The following is a 12,182-nucleotide window of genomic DNA, read 5'->3' as shown; positions in this document are numbered from 1 at the left end:
GATTGGTTGCTGGTGAGGTAAGTGGGCGTCAGCATCACCAACCTTCTGGCTGGGTTGGAGTCTATGTGCTTGTGGGCATATCCTTAAATTCTCCCACCTGGTGGGGTTTTAGTATCTGCACAACTGCTCAAAGATATTATGTTTATCCCTTGAGGGGGAACCAGGACCCTGCCCCAAGGCTGCATTATTGTTTCTTTTGACTGCTCCTCTCGTCTCTGCATCCCCTCACTTCTCTAATTAGCAACCGTTTGAACCTGCTCCTTGGAACTCAGGGAAGTTCATGGAAGCTGAATAAAGCCTATTTCCTGTAATCAAGAAATAGGTGATACATAAAGGCTTTTGTGGCCAGGAGTCCCACAGGGTCCTGCTCATTATTAATATAGCCCTTCTCAAACACTTCCCCAGTGATTTTAGGAGGTTCCATAAATGAACCTATCAGCTCTAATCCCTCCCTTTCTCTGGGATCCACTGTGAACCTCCTATGTCCATTAGTACACTTGATAAAGCTCCTCCACTGCAACTGCTCATCATGAAAATCCCATGTACGTGCCAGGGCAGCTGCTTTCAGATTTTCCCAACGCTTGAAATGAGCCACACAAAACTTTGGGTGCTGAGAGCATCTTCTTCTCAAATCTCTGTCAAAGTTTTCACCTGAAACTACTACTTTGTGCCAGAATTTTACATAGGCTCTTTTAAACAGGTCTGTCTACTTCTAGCCCTGTCTCCTCTAACTATTCAAGTATGCATTCAATCTACTATGTGCCCAACAATGTGTCAGGAGTCAGCAATACAACAGTGAAGAAGACAGATGCAGTCCTTGGCTTTTGTGGAGCTTATAATCTAATGATATGATAACCCAAATAACAGAGGCTTAAGTGCCTTACAGGATTTAGTCTTATCCTTAACCACTACTTTGCCAGTTAAGGACTATTATGATTCTCATTTTACAGACTTAAAGTCATTAAGTTGCTCACTCAGAGTCACAGAGTTAGTGAGGGAAGAACCAGGATTTAAGCCCTGGCCTATCTGACTATACAGCCCATGCTCTTGACTCCTAATAGGTCCCCTCAAAACAAATCCACAGGGCTGGACAGTTTATAGAGATCAGATCTACCAGCCTCCTCACCCACCTTACCCTTCTATGAACCCCTTTGCATGAATTCAGTGTCCCTCTCTGAGACCTGCTTCCCACCCCACATTAACAGCTTAGGTATATATCAAGGTATAAACATAAGAGCATCAGTGAAAAGCTTCATAGACCAAAAATCCTTTCATACCATTCTAAACAAAAACCTTTCTGATGATAATCACCTAGTGAAATACCTTTGAGACTGGTGCCTGCAAATGTGTCATAACTTTTAACTAAATATTGATAATCAACTGGCTCTAAAGAGAGCTCTTCTTGCCCACTGGAAATCTCTTTGGTTATAAACAAGATCTAAAATGAAAGTTTACGAAGGCAGTAGGATTAGGGACTTTATCTGAGTTTGTGATGTCCCTAGCAATAGAGGTTCTCAGCAAGTCCCCACACAAGGGCTGGAAGTTGAATGGTCCTCCACATTCAAAGGAACCAGTGGGCTCTACTCACTATTTTGTGGCTTTTGAATTGTTTCTCTGATTGTGAGGATTGGTGTATGCTGAGCCACCCCTGCTTTTTCATTTGGGCTCCTCTGTGATAAGCAGTACACTTCTGAGAGGTGGATGAAATGTAAAACACTCTCCCTGTGCCTCTCTGTGATAGACACTGGAGCAACGAACTCTACCCTATGGAGTAAACCCTCAACCTGTTCAGGGTTCTAGCCAGTGTTGCAGTTTTAATTACAATTTACTTTCTAGCATGATAGAGTAAGATATTTTTAAAGTCTAAAATGTTTTATTGCCTTTAGATTATACTCTCTTCCATGAAATGCCAATCTGTTTGGAACCAGAGTCTAGGGTTTCTTCTTTTGTTGTCATCCTCCAAATATTGTCTAGCATACAGTGTTGATAAAAGGTCTCTCTGCACAGGGTAAAAGCAGCCAGGTGAGGGAAGAAAAACCTGCCAATGAACTGATATTTTAGACTCTACTGACCATAGGTGACTACTTGATACTTGACAGCATTGACCGATTCACACACCTACTAAATCACTGTGTAGTCATAGTCTATTCTGTCCAATACCATAGTTGTATGGCTATTTTAAGTTTAGACTAAAGTTAAATGAAATTAAACTTTTAGTCCCTCAATCATACTAGCTCCATTTCAAGTGTTCAATAGTCACAGGTAGCTAGTGGCTATTGCATATTGGACAGTGCAGACATATAACATTTCCATAGTCACAGAAAATTCTATTGGGCAGCGCTGGTCTTAAGGATAAAGCTACTGTCGCTTTATTGAGATAATTCAATTCAGTACAACTACTCTGGGCAAATGGTAGTTTCAACTGTTAAGGAGGTAATATTTCCCTGAAACAGATATGTGTACGGCCACAAACTATAACATGAGGTAAAGGTGCTAAGTGTTCTAATTATCGGAGCGAGGAGAGAGTCATTCTGACTCAGGTGAGGGAAAAGTCTTATTGTTGCAGGCGGCAACTAAGCTGGTTTCTCAAAAGGGGTCAGATGGAAACAGTCAGAAATTGACCAGTGGCTGGTGGGAGGACTGGGGAGGAGTAGAACAATTTCAGTGGAATGTGAGCAAAGGGTACCAAGGTGGAAAGTTTTGAACCTGCGTGGGCAAGTGTAAGTGTTGTATTGGTTGCTGGCATGTGCTCGTTGAGTTCATATTTCAAAGTCTAATTCTTTCAATTCCTTTATAAATCTCTGCAGTTAAGGTTATTTTCATATTCATTATGAAATTGCCTTTTTGACTTCCCTTGTGATTTGAAGATAAGCTTGCAATCTAACTATTGCTGCCAGGCTAATATTTCTTTTATATATATCTCTATAAACCAGAAATTCAATTTATTAATTTATAAGACACATAACTATCAACTGTACAGGGGTTGGTGTCTGCTGAGCAGTATATTCTATTCCTATAGGCAAATTTATAAGATAAATCAAATTATAAGCACAAGACTGCTTGGAGAGCCTGGAATCTAAGCAAGGGAGTCAGTTAGGTATTCCAATAGCTAGTGTCATCCAGATATGACAGCCTAATGCATCTATAACCACTATTAGAATACCTAGATAACTGTTTCTTCAGGACAATGTATATCATGCTACTCCTGTTTTCAGAATCTGTAACAGTTTCTTGTCTAAATTAGTAAATCTAAACTCCTCTACCTGGCATTTAAGGCCCTACTTAATCAAATGACATCTTATTTAGTTGAATTTACCCCCCATTAGGATATATAACATAACAAAACAATTATAATGCAGTAGTTTTGATGTGACCATTTTAACACAGTCATTTTGATGCTAAGACCTTTTGTTGATGCTGCCTGAGCAAGATTGTTTTAACATAGACATATATGACAGATTCTAAAACAAAAGCTATTAAGCTGTCAGCTTTTTTTAATGACCAAATATGGAATGTAACATCTGTGACCCCCAACCTGTTCCCAATTTTTTTCTATATCCACCTAAGCACATTCTACTCTGAGTCCCCATGCCTTGCTCAGTAAATGCTCAGTAAGTATTTGTTAAGTAAATTAATGACTGAATGTTAGCCAATAATTATGTTGTTCTGTACAGTTGCTATAGCTCTCCATCTTTTCAGAGTGAAGAGATTTTCCTTTAACATGGATCTTATTGTAAGTAGCTTCTAAAGGTGCTTTCCTCTGCTTACCTTATTTAGATGTCTTGTGGTCATTTTTAATCCCTATGTGTGCAGTACAGTAATAATCCATCAAACAGCTTGGTTTCCAACCAGACAGTCAGCCAACCACTTCGGGAACCACTAGAGGTATCCAAGCATTTTTTTTTTCTAGTAGTATTAATGTTTAAAGTATGGCAATGCTTAGCTTATATTGTTCCTAGCATGAATTACGATTCATGACATTTAATTAAATGACATCACCATCATAGTATTTCACTCTAAAGCAATTCTCTTCCTTTTATTCATTCTGATGAGGTTTTATTGTAAATAGGAGCAAATTGTCTTTATAAAGATTAATAAACAGCTTGCTACTTGCTAAATTCAATGCAGTCTTTAATACATTACCTTCCTTTGCCCTCATGTAGTACTTGAAACTTCCTTGTATCACTCCTCTCCTGAGTTTCATGTTATCATGTTCTACTAGTTTTCTTCATCCTTTATGATTTTTCTTTCTTTGTCATCTGCACTGTCTTCTATTTTTCGAGCCACTCTTTTCATGATAGTGACCCCAAGCGTCTCAAAGGCACCTCACACTCATGTTGAAAACTAAACTCATGTATTCCATTCCACTTCCATAAACCTGACCTTCATTCAACATTCTTTAACACCCGCCCCCAGAAAATGTTATTGCTTTTTACCTAGTTTTACAAGCCCAGCAAATTGGAAGCCAATCTTGCCTCCTCTCTCTTCTTCACTTCTACATATATTCATCATCAAATCCTGCCAACTATACCTCCTAAATGTCATTTTTCTCCATTTTTGCCATTACCATCCCAGTTTACTCCATCATCATCATCTCTCACATGTACAGCATTCTAAGTGGTCTCCTTGAATCTAGTCTTGCCTTCTTCTAATCCATTCCTTAAATTGTTGTCAACTTTTTTTTTCAAATAAAATCTGATCATGTTACTTCCATATTTAAGACCCTTCTGTAATTTCTCATTGCTCTTCGAATAAAGGCCAAAATCCTTAAGATATCTAGAAAAGCCCTCCATGATATGGATTTTGTCTCACTCTCCAGTTTCATCTCAGGCCATTCTTTCCTTAGCTTTTACCAGGTCTCTTGAATATGAGGATTTATGTCTTCTATCTCTTCTGGAAAATTCTTAACCATTATTGCTCTGAATATTGCCTCTGTCTATACTCATTATTCTTTCCTGCTGAGATTTCTATTAAACATACTTTGGGCATTTTTAATGTATCCTTAACCTCTCCTATTAATCTTTGTCTCTTAAAGCTGTGTTCTGGATTATTTCCTCTGGGTCTGCCACTTATTAATTTTGTTAACTTTTGCTCATGATGGTTTGTGTATTGATGTGCTTTTGGATTGTGAATTTGTGTATGGTAGGGTTTTTTATTGTTGCAATCCTTTGTGGCAATCATGAAGTGAGTGTGTCCTTCTGGAGACATTTAGTATTTGTGTTTGCCTCTGACAGCTTCCTCAGAAATGTCACAGAGTGGGGTCCCTTCTTATGTCAATTTATTGGCTTTGGTGTCCCTAGAATATGTAGGTAGTGGAAAGCTTGTATGATGGAAAATCTGTGGTAACTAATTTTCAAGGAGAAAAAAAAAATTATAATCTAGAACCCAGGATAATATAGACAGACTTCCTTTTTCAATAGGTTTATTTTTTCCTAGTTCCTCCTTACCCTTAGGGTGTAGACTACAGAGGGTCTTAGCTTTTAAATAGAGTCTAGGTTTCAAATTCCCACTTCTTACAGACCCAAGACCTTCTCACTCCTATATAGTCATTAAACCCCAAGTCCCATTTTTGAAGAACAGTGAATACTCTCAGATCCACTAAAGTGTAAACTTACTCATACATTTTTTCAATAAGTATTTATTAAATGCCTTCTATGCCAAACATTATTATACATACTGTAGATACTGTAGATTTACCACTCCTATTTTGAAGTTTCTATTTGGAGACTATTAAGCAAAAGAAATATCAAAAACTTAAAAATTAAGTGATAGTATAGCTACTTTCTCATTCAATGTCATACTGGAACATTGGATAATGGACTCAAGAAAGGACTATTTAATACTTTAGGAGAAGGTACTTCATTGGACATAATATTTACTATTCACTAGGGCCCAGAATCTGAAAAGTTTCATGTAAACTTATTAGGTTTTGTCTAGTAGATGTGCAAATCATTCCTATCAGGTAAAAAAAAATAGTAATAATAATCTTAAAGAGCATAGTCTTTTTGCCATATAAGACATTAACCAATTTTGTATCTAATATGCCTTTCCTAGTGGACTATTAAAACCCCTATTCCTCTAATTATCCTTTAACCCAACTTTACCTTCCTGCTTATTCCCTTGTTAATGAATTAAATCTTTGACACGTCCTCACTTTATATTTGTATGAGAATCATGTTTATAACTTTTTTATAATTCACATGTTTACTGGCCCCCAACAATTTCCTTTACTGCAAATTCTGATATGCTTATAAGAGGACGCTTGCTATATTCTCTCCAGCATTACCAAATGTTTAATAGTAGGAGGTTTTCTGTTCATTTAACCTCCCATATCTATAGAAAAGAAACACACCTCCTCCTCTGTGCTTTAAGCACACTGGTCTTCTTTCATTTGTGCAGAGTTCTGCCATTTCTCTGCCCTCTAGCACTTTGCAGCAACTTTTTCTCTCCCTGGAATTCCCCCTTTAATCCCTGTTTCCTTTTGCTTGGTTAACCTCTACTCTTCCTTCAAATCTCAAAAGTTATCTCCTTAGGAATCTTTCTTTGACTTCCTTCAGCCCCTAAAAACTATTTCAGATCCCTCTGCTATTGGGTTATTTTTTAGGACCCTGTACAGTTTCTTCACAGGAACTTATCAAAATTCCAGTTTATTAAGTAATTTGTTGTCTGACATCTATCTCCACACAAAAGATTGTAATGCAACTTCAGATTAATACAAATAGAGACTGTGTCTCTTTTCTTATAATTTTCTCCTTAGGTGCTATCGTACCTCTTTGTTAGTACCTCTTTGTTAAGAATTTGTTTGGTGAATTAACAAATCTTCATTACCTTCTTCCTCCCCAGGTGACCCAATCATGCCCATGACTTCAACTAACATCTATGTTGATAATTCCCAAATCTGTACTTATAGGTTATGCCTCACTCCATAGTTCCAGTTTCATATTTCCAATTGTCTCTTAAAGACCTGTAGCTGATTATAGTATAGGTACTTAAACTCAACTGATTCAAAAGTTAATTCACTGTCTTTTCCTATAGATCTGTCTGTCCATTTCTTATTGTACCATCTTCTACACAGTCATCAACACTGGAAACTCAGAATCAACTTTTATGCCTACTTTTCTTTCACTAATTACAAACAATTAGTTACTAAACCTTGTCAACACTACCTCCAAGGATCTTGATTACATTTGTCCTTTCTCCATCCCATTGACATTCCCTTAGTTTAACAGTATTCAGTTATTTTTTCTAAAATAGTCAGTAATGCAATTCCCCAACTCAAAAAACTTCAATGAAATGATTTTAAAATTTTAAAAACTATAACACCTCCACTACCTATAGAATAAAATTCAAGCCTCTTAGCACAACATAAGAAGCTCTTCACAATCTGACTAGACATATTTTTCTATTTTCATCACATTGGTCATCTTTGTTCTCTAGGAATAATATTATTTGTTTATTCTTCAACATATCACATGCTTTCATGCCTCCATGGTTTCTCTCATGTACACTATATGTACAAAGTCTTTTCTACCCATTTTCTTCATTTGGCAAAATCACACAAATCTTTCAAGGTCCATGCTTTTCTGCAAAATCTTTCCTATTGCTTAACTTGCCAGCTTTCTCCATTCTTCTACAGGCAAAATTAGTTCCTCTCTCCTCTCTCCTTTCTTCCAGAACTTTTTCTATTGTATTTTGTATATAGCTTGGCAGAAAATGCAATCCAGATCATAGGTGCATAGCCAGAAACAGCTAGGGGCTCAGACACGTTTGGACATGTTCGGATGAACTGATAAGACAAGCTCAGCTGATGTCTATTTTCTGAGAAGTCTTCTGAAAAATAAATCCAGCTGTGTCCACTGTTGGGATTCAAACATATCTGGGCATGTCAAGCAAGTCTAAGCATCAGCCAAACAAAAATCCATTTAGAAGAAAAAATGAAGAGCCTTCACAAGAGAATTTAACTTTAAAAAAGAAATAAGAAGGCACAATGAACACAACTTACTAATATAGGAATAGTTTGCAAAGGGAAATATATATATATATATATATATATATATATATATATATATTTATATATATATATATATATATATATATATATATATATAACACAGCCCCTGTTTTTCAAATCTTCAGGCGCTAGAGGTCTAACATCAGAAGATACAGAAGCACTAAGCTAATAAAATTTATGTACTGTTAAGAGACAATAGACCCAAAATGGAAACATTTGCACTAAGCCCCACATCAGCAAACCAAGACTTAATACCTAACTTAATTGCAATTTCAACCTCTCCCAGGAATATAATCTCAAACCAGTCTATCTCGAATTTCCTGGTCAGCAATGGTGAGGTAATTTGCCTGATAAATCCCTTCCACCCCCAAAGAAAGATGAGGTAATTTGCTCTTTCTTTGTCCCCACTCCCTCTGCCTATAAAAGTCTGCCATTTTAGTCAGTTCTTTGGAGCTTCTTTCTATTTACTAGATGAGATGTTGCTCGATTCATGAATTGTTGAATAAAGCCAATAAGATCTTTAAAAATTTATTAAGTTGAATTTTGTTTTTGAACAGATTTGGTGGCAGTGGAAGGATCTGAAGTGAACTACTGATTGCTTCAGGGGCAATGAGGAACATAGGTAGGGTATCCATGAACCCTTTTCATTTCTCTGTATTTCTCACCATTTCTGAGGGCTGTGGGTAAGCTTCTCTTGGCTTTGAGCTTCATTTTCTTTGTCTCGAGCTCCTGATCTAATTCACTTTCCAGTCCACAATTCCCCATTTGTTTGGAATCCCAGTCTAGTTCATAGTCCCCATTTGTTGAGGTGTGCTGTTTCAATCCTTTCTCCAGTCCAAGGTTCCATGGTAGATATCATTGGTGGTGCACACAGAGCCTTCTCTTGACCAGGACATAGTAACATCTCTTGGATACTGCCCATATATTAAGGTGCACATATTTGCCTTGTTTTGTGTAGATAAGGGCTATTGTTAATGGGAATCTCAGAATTGAAAAAGCCAGAAAACTTTGTGGCATGGATCAAGCACTTAAAAGCTATTAGAATACTCACCAACTAACTCAGATTCCCACGATAGGATAAGTTGGTCATAGAATAGGTTCGTTTGACATTATGTCACCTGCCAACCTCAAGAAACTTTCAGTATAATGAGACATACTGTAAAACATCACAGTCTTCAACCCAGTAGCAAATCCCCTTTAGATATTAGTTTGGCTCTAAGAGACCCAGAGACTTAAAATAATGGGATTTTTAAATTTGAAAGAGTTGAGCATGCCACCCTCAGGCACACCTGCTTATTTTATTTCTAAAAACTATAGTCCTGGAATCTGTAGGTTGCTACAAAAAATGGCAGAATTATACTAAAAACAGCCTAGAGTTACAATGATCATTATGGGGAATGTTCCGATTAGACAAGATCACTCATTTAAGAAGTTCACTTGAAAATAAGGGTTCCCTAATCAACAAGAATGGGATACCTCATTTTTAAATTTATTTATTTATTTATTATTTGGATGTGTTGGGTCTTAGTTGTGGCGTGCAGGATCTTTTAGTTGTGGCATGAAGGATCTAGTTCCCTCACCAGGTATCGAACCTGGACCCCCTGCATTGGGAGCTCAGAGTCTTAACCACTGGCTCACCAGGGAAGTCCCTGGGATACCTAATTTAATTGGTATATGGAAGCTTCCGAAAGCTTCAGTATTCCAAAATACATTCATTGAAAGATTAATTGCCAAAAGGCTGATGAAATAATAAAGAACACACCTAAAACAAAAGACTATAAGACTGACATAACTCCTACAGCTTCGCTCTTTTGTTTGAGTACTAATTTTACTAATCTTCTCCCTGGAATGTCTTTCCACTCTCAAGAAACTACAAGACCATAAACAAAATTATGCCAATTAGTGGCCTTACAGACACCTCCATATCTACCATCAAAGGAGGGTTCCTCCCAGAGTTGAGGAGACTCTGAGGGATTTCTAGTAAACTGCTATTTTATTCCCTTAAACAGCCAATGGAAACTAAAATTAAAGTTAATACAAAACCTTGCCATAATAGAGCTACATTGCCTGCTTTAAACTCCACTCAGAGCTTGCAGATGGGATCCTGGAAACAGTGGCAAAAGCTGGCTGAGGGTGAGAACTCTTACCAGAGTCAGATCTCTTGAATCTCTCTCTGTAGTATCCAATTAATAGAGGAAAATAAAATATCTTTTGCACCCTTTGGTGATGCCTCTTGAGTCAAAGGGGTTGTTCAATACTGCCAGAAATATTTACTGTTTGTCCCAGCTAGAAACAACACAGTAGCTCTGTGGTCAGAAATTGGCCAAATTACAGAGTCTGATAAAAAAAATAGCACTTCTCTAAGCTAAAATAAAATAAATGTACCGAGAGTGAGGGGGAAAAAAAAGTTCTAAAGCCCTTGTAAAAGGATTTATGGATAAATCAACTTATGATGTCATTTAAGTTGCAACCTAATTCCTTAAGGAATTAAAAGCAACTGTCCTTATCTTACAAATCTTTGAAAAACCAGAAATGTGTCTCCAGTAACTCTTATCTAGGTCATCTCTTTAAAATACCAAATTTGAGGATATAATTCTCAGAAGAAAAACAAAAGGGGCAAAAGTTATATTGAAATTTAGGCAAATAAAAATTCTTCACTGTCTTCTTCACAAATATTAATAAAAACCTTTAGCCATCTGAGGAGGGTAGCCTTAAATTATACCATCTTCCATAAATGTAATTTGGATCCAAACCTCTTTTATAACTACCTGATTTCATGGCTAAAATATTAAAAGAGAAGCTATAATGTCTCTGTTTGCATGTATCTTTATATTTTTGTGTCTACGTATTAATATATGTGTTGTAGATGTATGGTATTTTCCACATCTGGATTGTATTATTAAAATTATTCTGTAAAAAAGATCTATTTAATTGGCCTAAAGAAAATTAAGCACTTATATACAGTACATATTCATAAACTTCCTATAAATATAATAAAAACAAACCTAAATACTTTACAGGTTCACATGATCTAAGGTAATTTTTAGTAAAGAAAAGCTAGTTTAAGTTTCATGGTTTAATTAAAATAGACATATTTTTAGAGTTATCAATATTAAAAATAATGCAGACATACAACTTTTATTCTACCTGGGTTTACTAGTCTAATAAGTTTTGTTATCTCTGTTACAAAACTTGTCAGCAAGAAAAATGATGTGGGAAAGATCTTCAAGATGGTGGAGGAGTAAGACGTGGAGATCACCTTCCTCCCTACAAATACAGCTACATGTGGAACAACTCCTACAGAATACTTACTGAATGCTGGCAGAAGAACTCAGACTTCCAAAAGAGCAAGAAAATCCCCACGTACCTGGGTAGGGCAAAGGAAAAAAGAAAAAAAAAAAGAGAGAGAGAGAGAGAGAGACAAAGGAATAGGGAAAGGTCCTGCACCTCTGGAAGGGAGCTATGAAGGAAGAAAAGTTTCCACACACTAGGAAGCCCCCTCACTGGTGGGGACAGGGGGTGGGGAGCTTTGGAGCCACAGACAATAGTGCAGCAACAGAGGTGCAGAGAGCAAAGTGGAGAGATTCCTGCACAGAGGATTGATGCCGACCAGCACTCACCAGCTTGAGAGGATTGTCTGCTCATCCTCTGGGGAAGGTGGGGTCTGGGAGCTGAGGCTCACCTTCAGAGGTCAGACCCCAGGGAGAGGACTGGGGTTGGCTGCATGCACACAGCCTGAAGGGGGCTAGTGCATCACAGTTAGCCGGGAGGGAGTCTGGGAAAAAGTCTGGACCTGCCTAAGAGGCAAGGGACCATTCTTTTGGTGTTCACAATGAGAGGGGATTCCTATTCCATGTGCCCACAGATGTCAGGGCACTGCCTAAGTGAGCTCCAGACACAGGTGTGAGCCACGACTGTCATCTCGGACCCCAGAGGCAGGCATGGACCACGACCGTTGCCACCACTGCCACCAAAAGTCCTGAGTGCAAATGCAGGTCACTACACACACCCTCCCAGGAGCCTGTGCAGCTCACTACTGCCAGGGTCCTGTGATCCAGGGCCAGCTTCCCCAAGAGAACACACAGCACACATGACGCTGTTGCAACTACACACTGACCTCTGCCACCACAGTCACTACCTGCAGCCAGTTATGACTACCATACCCCTCCCT

Source organism: Hyperoodon ampullatus, assembly GCF_949752795.1.
Source record: "Hyperoodon ampullatus genome assembly, chromosome: X".
Classification (NCBI taxonomy): domain Eukaryota; kingdom Metazoa; phylum Chordata; class Mammalia; order Artiodactyla; family Ziphiidae; genus Hyperoodon; species Hyperoodon ampullatus.
The sequence above is the reverse complement of the archived record's forward strand: the minus strand, read 5'-3'. Positions refer to the sequence as shown.